Genomic DNA, 10,302 nt, shown 5'->3' on the forward strand with positions numbered 1-10,302 from the left:
ATCCAATATGGCACTTTGTTACTGGAGAATGTTGTGTGCTCATATGGTGGAAGCAAAAAGGCAAGTGTTCTGCATGAAGACTCTTTTATAATGGCTTAGATCCCATTCACAAGGGAGGTGTATTATGGCCTAATAACCTTATAACGACATCACATTTTCTTGTGTGTGTGCTTGGTACTAGGGATTGAGACCATGCTACTTTATCACTGAGCCACGACCCTTGTTCTTTTTATTTTTTATTTTTTTAATTTTGAGACAAGGTTTTGCTAAGTTGCTAAGACTGACCTCAACCTTAATGATTCTTCCACTTGTGACTTCTGGGTCACTGGGACAATAGGCATATGCCACCATGCCTGCCCTTTGTCATTATCAATTGACCTAATAATTAATAGTTATTAATTGACCAAATTTCAATGTTGTTGTAGCTCCAGGAATAGAAAGGATCAAGGAGAAGGATAGGATAGGCGGGGATTGCCAATAAGTGGAGAAATTAGAAAACATAACAAATTGAATAAGTTCATTTTCTTCACATAGTTTATGGTGCCCCAAAATTTATAGTAGTTACATCCAAGATCAGTGAACATAGATCACCATACCAGATATAATAATAAGTAAAAAGTTTGAATGATACAAGAGTTATCAGAGTGGAACACTGAGACAAAAAGTGAGCACAAAATGTTGCAAAAGTAGAAAATTACATTGTATAGAAGACAGACATGCTTGACAGAGGATTGCCACAAACCTCCAATTAAAAATTAAAAAAAAACATACAATAAAATGGAGTGCTTATGTTCTATTCCAAAATTTGTGCAAGTAAATAGATAATGTTTGAGTTTTTGTTAGGCATCTTACTACAATTGTACAAAAAAATTAAGGGGCTATTCCAAGTAGGCTTGCTTTATGTACTTAAATATTGAGATGATAGAATTGTGTTTTTTTGGAAACCATATTTATAAAGGAGATACTCTTCCTGAGGCTAGTATTAATTGCCTTTATTGGATGATGAAGGGTTAGATTTGAATATGTTAAAATATTGATATCTTTGGAGAAAATAAATATTATTTATTTTATTAAATGATTAATAATTTTATTCTCAGTAATGTCACTAGTAAGTACAATGTCAATTTTATACCATCTTTGACAAGATTTCATTGAGTTAAAGACATAGAAATTTATCAAATTACCATTGTATTAAGAATCCAAAGGACTTTACTTTGACATTGCATTAAACTAAATGTTGTATCATTTAATTAAAGACTTTAAAAGAGAAAACCACGTTATATAGTTTTGTTTATTGTAAAACCAATATTCTGTGAAATAGTTAATAATATTCTCATTGGTTTACATCTACCCAAACAGGACTACATGCCTTTTTTATAGAAGAATGGAATCTACACAGTCTTAAATATTTCATGAGAGCCTGACACTTTAACCAATTTTATACACAAATAATTGATGAGTTTATAACAGCTTTAAATTCTGCTTTTAAATACCATGAAACTTTGTTATCACATATTTTTTTCTAAAGAAAAAGAATCTTACATGTAAAGAGCAAAAAGAAGCTAAAAATATATGATTTTCTAAAGGCACATAAAGTATAATATTATGATATATAAAAATATATATGATAAGAAGTGTTATAAACTTTCATTGCCAAAGAAATTTTTAAGTGATTATCATCATTTACTCTTGTATTTGCCACTCTTAAAAATTACGGTTAATGGAAACTCATAGCAAAAAAATTCTACAGTTTCTTATGCTAACAGTTCTCAAATACTTTGGTTTCAGGGCCACCTAACACTCTTAAAATTCTTGAAGATCCCACATAAATTTATATTTGTGTTTGTAGGTATTTTGCACATGTATTTTACATGAATGCATATTTACAATGCTACTAATCATAACAAATATGTTGTTTTATGCACATATATTAATTAATTAAATACTAATTTAATGTTAAGTACAATGAGATTACTCAAAATATCGACATTTATTTTAAAAAATTATATATTTTCAAATTGAAGTTTAAAAAGTATTGCTGCTTTTAAGGTTATGTAATTATCTTACTCTCTGTCTTAATAAAAGATTGTTGGTTATTATATCTTCCTTTCTACTCAATTTATTGAATATATAGCCCAGGCTGAAGTATATGCAGAAAATCCAACTTCATGGAGTTATGTAGTTGGAAAATAGAGGGATATTTTAATATGTTTTCAGATAGTGATGACTATTCTTTGTCACTACATCAAACCTGACAAGTAGTAGTTTCTTAAATATAAATTGCAACCCGGGATTTGAAACCATACCAATAAACTGTTCATACTTTATTAAGTTGAATTTCTTTAGTCTGCCTTGAATATTGAATGAGTAAGCATAATGTTGTAACACCATGCATGCATTGCTTATTTGGAAATATTGATTCAAAAATTATGTAGATATTTCTAATATTGAAAATTGCATTAAACAATGTAGAAACTATATTGTACAGTGTGGTAATACTTGTTAATAATAATAAGTATATTTGAAATTGATGAAAGAGTAAATTTCAAACATTATCAACACAAAAAATAAGTATATGAGATGAATGTTAATATTTGATTTAATCATTATACATTTGTAAGAGCATCACAGTGTACACATAAATGCATATAATTAAGCACAATATTTGATATTGAATCCAACTTCATAAAAAGAGTCTATAAATGTTGGAACACTGTCATGATTCTTGTAACAAATACACATTCTAAAATTTCAAGTTTTACTTGAAAACTTGAATTTCATCTTGGCAATAAATACTGTGACTTACTTTGCTTGTGTTTATAGACTTACTTCATTCATGTTTGAGAAAATAAGAAATACACAAGCATGCATAGCCTTAGTTTGTCTGTTACTTGTGTTTCAGATTAATTTGTTCTTCATGAAAAAAGTTAACTACTACACCTGGTAATGTCAACAAACATACAAGTGTTTTACCTGGAGATTACATCACTCTTGGGCATTCTTTGTGCTTTGTGTGTATGCCTCATTTTACTACTGAGGACATTCTTTGATGAAAGTGGCACCTAGTTACTCTGCTCTATGTTATTCTTCACTGTGGTTTCCATTGAAGAATACAGTGATGATCAGTACATTTGATGTCATCTTTAAATTATGGAATTTTCTCATTCAAGAGAAATAAAGATGGTTCCTTATTTAAAAATGCTTTGACTTAGAATTTTTTAACTTTATGATGCTACAGAAATGATAAACATCCAAAGCCAGTGTGGTAGCATATGCCTGTAATCCCAGCAAGACAGGAGAATTGCAAATTCTAGGACAGGTTCAGCAACTTAGCAATACCTGTCTCGAAATAAAAATTATGAAAGGACTAGGAATATATCTCAGTGATAAAGTACCCCTGGCCAAAATACCTAGCACAAAGGGGCAGGGAGACAAAAGGAAAAAATGATATATTTCAGTACAAACTGTACTTTGAAATTTAAATTATGATCCTGGCTAGCAACATGTGACATACACTATCTCACCATGCTGGGCAGTGGCAGTAAGCAGTAGCTTCCAGTTAGTCATGTGATCACAAGGGTAAAAAACCCGTATCATAAGGTGCACTATATTGATAAGCTATAACATATTCATAGGTTAGGTGGCTTTAATGCATTTTGACATGAAAATTTCAGATTACAATTAGCTTATCAGCACATGATGTCTATATATATTTCTGCTAACTACTCTTAATAATATTTTATATTTGTAATGTATAGATATAAAAACCTAATACTTTATCATGTTTAGTTGATATTTCTCTGAATATGTAAATACTATATAGAAGATTATTTCATCTCTAAAATATGATATTTTCTTTCTTTTCTAAATTTTAGACTCACAACGATTTTTAAACCCTTATTCCATAGTTGGAGGCCTCCTGTTCAATATTGTATGAAATTGTTTATATGAAAATATTTTTACACCTAATTCCAAGAGAAAAGCTGTCGATAAATCCTTGCAATATATGTTTTTGGGTTTGGCTTTATTTTTCAAATGATATTAAGAATATTTCCTTTTTGTTTGCTTGTTATTTTTTTAACTTCAAATGAGTACCCCAAAGATTTCAAATATTTTTCTATCAAGATGCAAACAAAAATGTTCATCTTTTTTCATTGTTAATGTGGTGAATAAAATGGATATTATTTTTAATATAATTCACTTTGCAAATGATACCTGATCAAATACCTATTGATTTCTCCAGTTTGTTTTGATAATGCTACTTTTAGTAAGATTTTTGCAATGATGATCATTAAAAATTGATCTATAATAATCCTCTATAGTAATATTTTTAGATTTTAAATTAAGGTTAGACTTGCTTCTGAAAGCATGGTCATGCACCCTATGATGTTTCATTCACTGATGGACAGTATATATGACAATAATCCCATAATATTATAATGGAACTGAGAAATTCCTACAACCTGGTAATGTCATTGCCATTTTCATGTCATAGGAGAATGCATTAATAATGTGTTTTTAGTAATGCTGTTATAAAAATACCTACTGTACTTCCAGTCACATATAAGTATAGCACACACAAATGAAAAATATATAACATTTGATAATGATAAACTGATGCAACTTGTTTATATATTTTCTATACCTTTATTTTAGAGTATTCTTTTACTTACAGAACATCTACTGTAAAAGAGTATGTCACGTTAAAGTGTCACCAGCCTTGTGTACCTCATGTTTATCAAAACTCTTGATTACATCAATAGGCCATGTTCAAGTCATTGACCTGTAAAATCTAGGATTGTGTAAGTATACTGTATAGTGTTTATACATTACAATGAAATCACCTAATAATGCATTTCTTATAATATGATCCCATTATTACACATGACTGTAGTTGGAATATATTCATTCTGTGCTACAGAAGAATTTATGAAAATTGATGTAACATGCATCTTAAATATTTGAAAGAGTTTTTTTGCAGTGGGTTTGCCACCAGAACACAAGTATCTTGAAAATCACTGCTAAATCATATCCAAAATGGGAAAGGAAAAGACTCACATCGGACACATAGATGTGGGTAAGTTCTCCACTACTGGCCATTTGATCTACAAATATGGTGGACTGACAAAAGAACCACTGAAAACTTTAAAAAGGAAACTGCTGAGATGGGAAAAAGCTCCTTCATGTATGCCTGAGTCTTGGATAAACTGAAAGCTGAGTGTAAATGTGGTGTCTCCATTGACACCTTCCTGTGGAAATTTGAAAACAGCAATTATGTGACTATCATGGATACCCCAGGACAAAGAGATTTTATCCAAAACATGATTACAGAGCACATCTCAGGCTGTGCTGTTCTAATTTTTGCTACTGGTGTTGGTAAATTTGAAGCTGGTATCTCCAAGAAGAGAAGAAGCATGAGTATGCCCTTCTGGTTTACATACTGGGTGGGAAACAACTTACTGTTGGTGTTAATTAAAATGGTTTTCACTGAGCCACTCTATAGTCAGAAAAGATGTGAGGAAATCGTTAAGGAAGTCAGCACCTAGGTTAACAAAATTGACTATAGCCCTGACATAGTAACATATGTGCCGATTTCTGGTTAGAATGGTGACATGTTGGAGCCAAATGCTAATAAGCTTTGCTTTGAGGGAGGCAAAGTCACATGCAAAGATGGCAGTGCCAGTGGAACCACTCTGCTTGAAGCTTTAGATTGCATCCTGCCACCAACTTTTCCTACTGACAAGCCTTTGCGTTTACTCCTTTAGGATGTCTACAAGATTGGTGATTCTGGTACTGTCCCTTTGGGCCAAGTGGAGACTGGTGTTACCAAGCCTGTCATGGGGGTCACTTTTGTTCCAGTCAATGTCACAATTGAAGTAAAGTCTGTTAAAATGTAGCATGAAGCTCTGAGTGAAGCTCTTCCCCGAGACAGTGTCAGTTTCAATGTCAAGAACCTGTCTGTCAAAGATGTTCATTGAGGCAATGTTGCTGGTGACAGCAAAAATGACCCACCAATGGAAGCAACTGGTTTCACTGCTCAAGTGATTATACTGAACCATCCAGGCCAAATCAGTGCTGGCTATGCCCCTGTACTGGATTGTCACACAGCTCACATTGCTTGCAAGTTTGATGAGCTGAAAGAAAAGATAGATTACCATTCTGGTAAGAAGATGGAAGATGGTCTTGAAGTCTTGAAATCAGGTGATGCTGCCATTGTTGATATGTTTGCAGGAAAGCCCATGTGTGTTGAGAGCTTCTTGGACTGTCGTCCTCTGGGTAATTTTGTTGTTCACGATATGACACGTACAGAGAATTCTGTGGGTGTCATCAAAGCAGTGGAAAAGAAGGCTGGTAGAGCTGTCAAGGTCACCAAGTCTTCCCAGAAAGCTCAGAAGGCTATATGATATCATTCCTAACACTAACCACCACAATCTGATAGAAGAACAGTCTCAGAACAGTTTATCTCAATTGGCCACTTAATTTTAATAGTAAAAAACTGGTTAATGATAATAATGAATCATAAAACCCTCAGAAGTAAAGGAGAATATTTTGCAAACCATTTATTTTTTTGTGTGTGGCAGTTTTAGGTTATTAGTTTTTAAAATCAGTACTTTTTAATGAAAACAACTTGACCAAAAATCTGCCACAGAATTTGAGACCCACTAAAACAAAAGTTTAATGAGAAAAAAGATTGAAAGAATTCCCATTGCAATCATCTGGGTCAATATATGATCATTTTTTATAAATCTATTGTGCAGTTAAAGATGCATTCTGTAGCATTTATTTTTTTTATTTTTTTTGCTTTTTGAGAGGGACACTTACTACCTTGCCCAACCTAACCTCAAAATGCTAGACTCAGCCTCTCAAGGGGCAAGGAATAGAGATGTATACACCCATTATCAGTAATTATTTAAAATGTATGTATTTATTTATTTATTTTGGCTGGGAAACTAACCTAGGGTCTTGTGTACAGTAAGCATGAACTCTACAACTGAACTACAATTACCAGGCATGTACATTTGCAAGTGCCATGTTCTTAGTATTTCAATTAGATCAATTTGATTAAATGGGTTTATAAGTCTTTTGTAGCTAGACTAATATGTACTATGATATTTTTCATTAAATATTGAGTTATAAATTATAGATGTAGAATTGGATTCTTTAGTACACTGGTTTGCTATATTTTTCCAGCTTTATTGAGATTGTTGTATACAATGTGTATGCATTTTATAAAGTTTAATGTGTACCTATATAAACACTTGCAAAACTCCAACCATGATATGCATTTTAAACAAGTACTTTACCCTGTCAAATTTCCTCATGCTCCCTTGTGATCTCTCTTCCCTTTGAATCTCCCTGCTCCAACTCTGCAAGAAATCACCTACTTTCCATCACTGCTTTTAGTTGCATTTACTGACATTTTACGTAAAACTAGACATATGATATCTATTTTTTAAATAAATATAATTTACAACTCACTGAGTTAAACATCCTTAAAATTAGACCATTCTTGATTCTACTTATTTGCTCTAATTCTCTTTTTTATATGGTAGCTTAAATATATAGATTTTTTTTTATTTTACAGTTTTTAATTTAGGCAATTAATTTGGTATAGATCATTTCACCAAATTTCAAAGAACTTTCTCTAATATAGCTTATATATACATTATTTAAAATGCTTGAAGAAATATTCATAGGAAATTATTAAATATTCAGACCTACAGATCATATCACATGATTTTGAGAGTAAAAAGTCAAATTAAAATGCAATATGAGAAAACTATGATTAATTATTTACCTTCAACTTAATGCTTTCTAAACATTTTCTTCTCAATGAAAAATAGTTGTTTAAAACTTTTATTTGTTTAGAAACAAAGTCAAGAAGTTTTGAAGAAAAGTTGAGAGTATTTCCTTGAAAATTATATAAACAGAAGCACTGAGAGTATAAACTATGTCTTCTACTTCCAATGTGGCTTAGATCACAAATCTATTTCAGTTGAGAATATTATGCCTTTTATGACTGGAGACTTAGAAAACATCTTGCCAATCTTTCAATTAGAGGCAGAACAAGAATATTTATTCAATTTTTTCCACATGAAGATGATTTCACTGTCCTATGTATTCCCTCAAATTTTGATATCAAGATTGAATTGAGTATTTTAAAAATCATTGACTAATAAGGCATAACTGCATCCACACTACTAAATAATAAATCCAAAAGAAATTTCACAAGATGAATTCTTCCAGATATGATCACAAAAGCAAAAACTGCTCAACATTAAAGTCATGAAAATTTAAAGTAGCAACATACAAATGGTGCTTGGAAGCAAAACTTAAAGCAAAGTAAGGAAATATTTACTCAAATAATGAGTTTGTAAAATGGGTCAACTGAACACTATTGCAAAATATTCAGAAAGTTTCAAGAGATCCACAGGGATTCTCAGCCTATTGACAATCACTAAATTAATTTGTCTACTTTATGCCTTGACTTGAATGGTTCAATTAAATAATTTGAACGAATGAGCCAGCATCTGGTCAATAATGAGGTATTGAAGGTTAGATGTGATGCTTAGAGGAGTGGCTTTCCTTGACATCATTTCCAATATCCATTGAAAATGTAGCTTTGTTTTATACTAGGAGCGGTTTCTTGCAATCAATGGCCTAAGTGATGAAACTGTCACAGGTTTAAGAAAGCCAAAATCATATCAGGAGTAATTATGCTATCCTAATGACTTTTCCCAAACAATTTCTTCCTTTAGTAAGTGAATTTTATGATGGTAGAAAAAATTTACATATGCATATTTTACATTGGTTAATTGACTTTATGCAAGGTGAAGGGAAAAGTGAGTAGAATATATCATCACTCTCTGAACATATAAGTGACATATAGCAATGAGAATAAATGTAATACTAGTTCCAATACAAAATAAATGACAAATGAGCAAAAATCTTTTACTAAATGTACACTCTTTAAATTACTATTATTCTGGTCTCTCCAAAAAAAGTTGTTTTATAAACTATTTCCCTCTTAATGTAAATTCACTCTTTTAACTCTAGCCACAGGGTATTTGCATTATAAGTGTTATTTATAATTATATAAGAATGTGTTTGCTTCTTATAGTCACCAAGGGAGATAAGAATGTTGACTCCTTGAAATAAAATTATGTAAAAACGTTGCTTAAAGAATTGAAGAACATTCCTAATAAAATTTGAACAATACAAATTGTCTGAAATAGGTGTTGGCAAGATTTCTGCAACACACTTACTCATATAAGATCTCATGTAGAAATTACGTATGAGTAGAATATCCATAATACATTAAGTATTAATTATTTTAAAACTAGAATGTCTTTGTTAGATTTAAACTATATGACTACAATCCTTCATTCCATTTGGGAAATTCAACATATATTTAGATATTATTAAAATTTTTAATTAGAAAAAAGAAACAAGATTAAAAAGTGTCCAAGTTCAAAAAAGACCAGCATATTTTGTTGTCTCTTCCCTCTGTTCTGATGTTTCTTTGTATCATGATTTAGTAATACATTCATTTCTTCTTGAAATATTCATTTGCTCTAAAATAAAAAAAAAAATGCTTGTCAAATACTAGATCCTAGGAAAATGAAATTTTAAATTCCACAAAGCCCATCCTCATTGAGTTTCCATACCAAAGTAAATACATATGTGGCACCATTGCAAATAGTAGTTATGAATTCAATAGGAGCACTCACAGCAGACAAAAGGGCATATAATTTTAGATGAAGGAGAATACTACCTCTCAATGGTGTTATGGACTGAATTTTATTGTGTTATTCAGTTTTCCACTTGACTTTCCATAGATGAAAAATGTCTGACAAGAAAACTTAGAGCACAAATGTTTATTTGGGTTCATGGTTTCAAACATTCTGTTCACAGTTGGCCAATTCCAAGTCTTAGGAACTGAGTTCAGGCAGAAAATCCCAGCAGAAAGGTTTTCATGGAAGAATATTGCTTGGTTCACTGGAGTTGGGAACCAGAAAGAGCAAGCAAGGAGCCAGGAACCAAATATAATCCCTAAAGCAAAATGACCAGTGATAGCACAGGTCTATGGTTACCACCTAGTAATCCTTTCAAATTATTAATCAACTAAATAGATTAATCCAATGATTAAAATTTTCAGGAGATATCACATATCCAAACCATAATATTTGTGTTCGCCAAATAGGTTGAAGACCTAACCCAGCTGCAGCTCTATTTGCAAATGTGGTGCTTAAGGAAGTAATTTGGGTTAAAAAAGATTGTAAGGATAAAGACAGAATCTGA

The 10,302-nt window shown here is 31.5% G+C and overlaps 1 pseudogene; it reads left to right on the forward strand.

Annotated features, from left to right (window-relative positions):
• Window positions 1-5,037: 5,037 nt before the first annotated feature.
• On the forward strand, window positions 5,038-6,404 carry LOC113185737 (elongation factor 1-alpha 1 pseudogene; annotated as a pseudogene).
• The last annotated feature ends 3,898 nt before the right edge of the window (window positions 6,405-10,302 follow it).

The sequence above is a fragment of the Urocitellus parryii genome, chromosome 5 (assembly GCF_045843805.1).
Source record: "Urocitellus parryii isolate mUroPar1 chromosome 5, mUroPar1.hap1, whole genome shotgun sequence".
Lineage (NCBI taxonomy): Eukaryota > Metazoa > Chordata > Mammalia > Rodentia > Sciuridae > Urocitellus > Urocitellus parryii.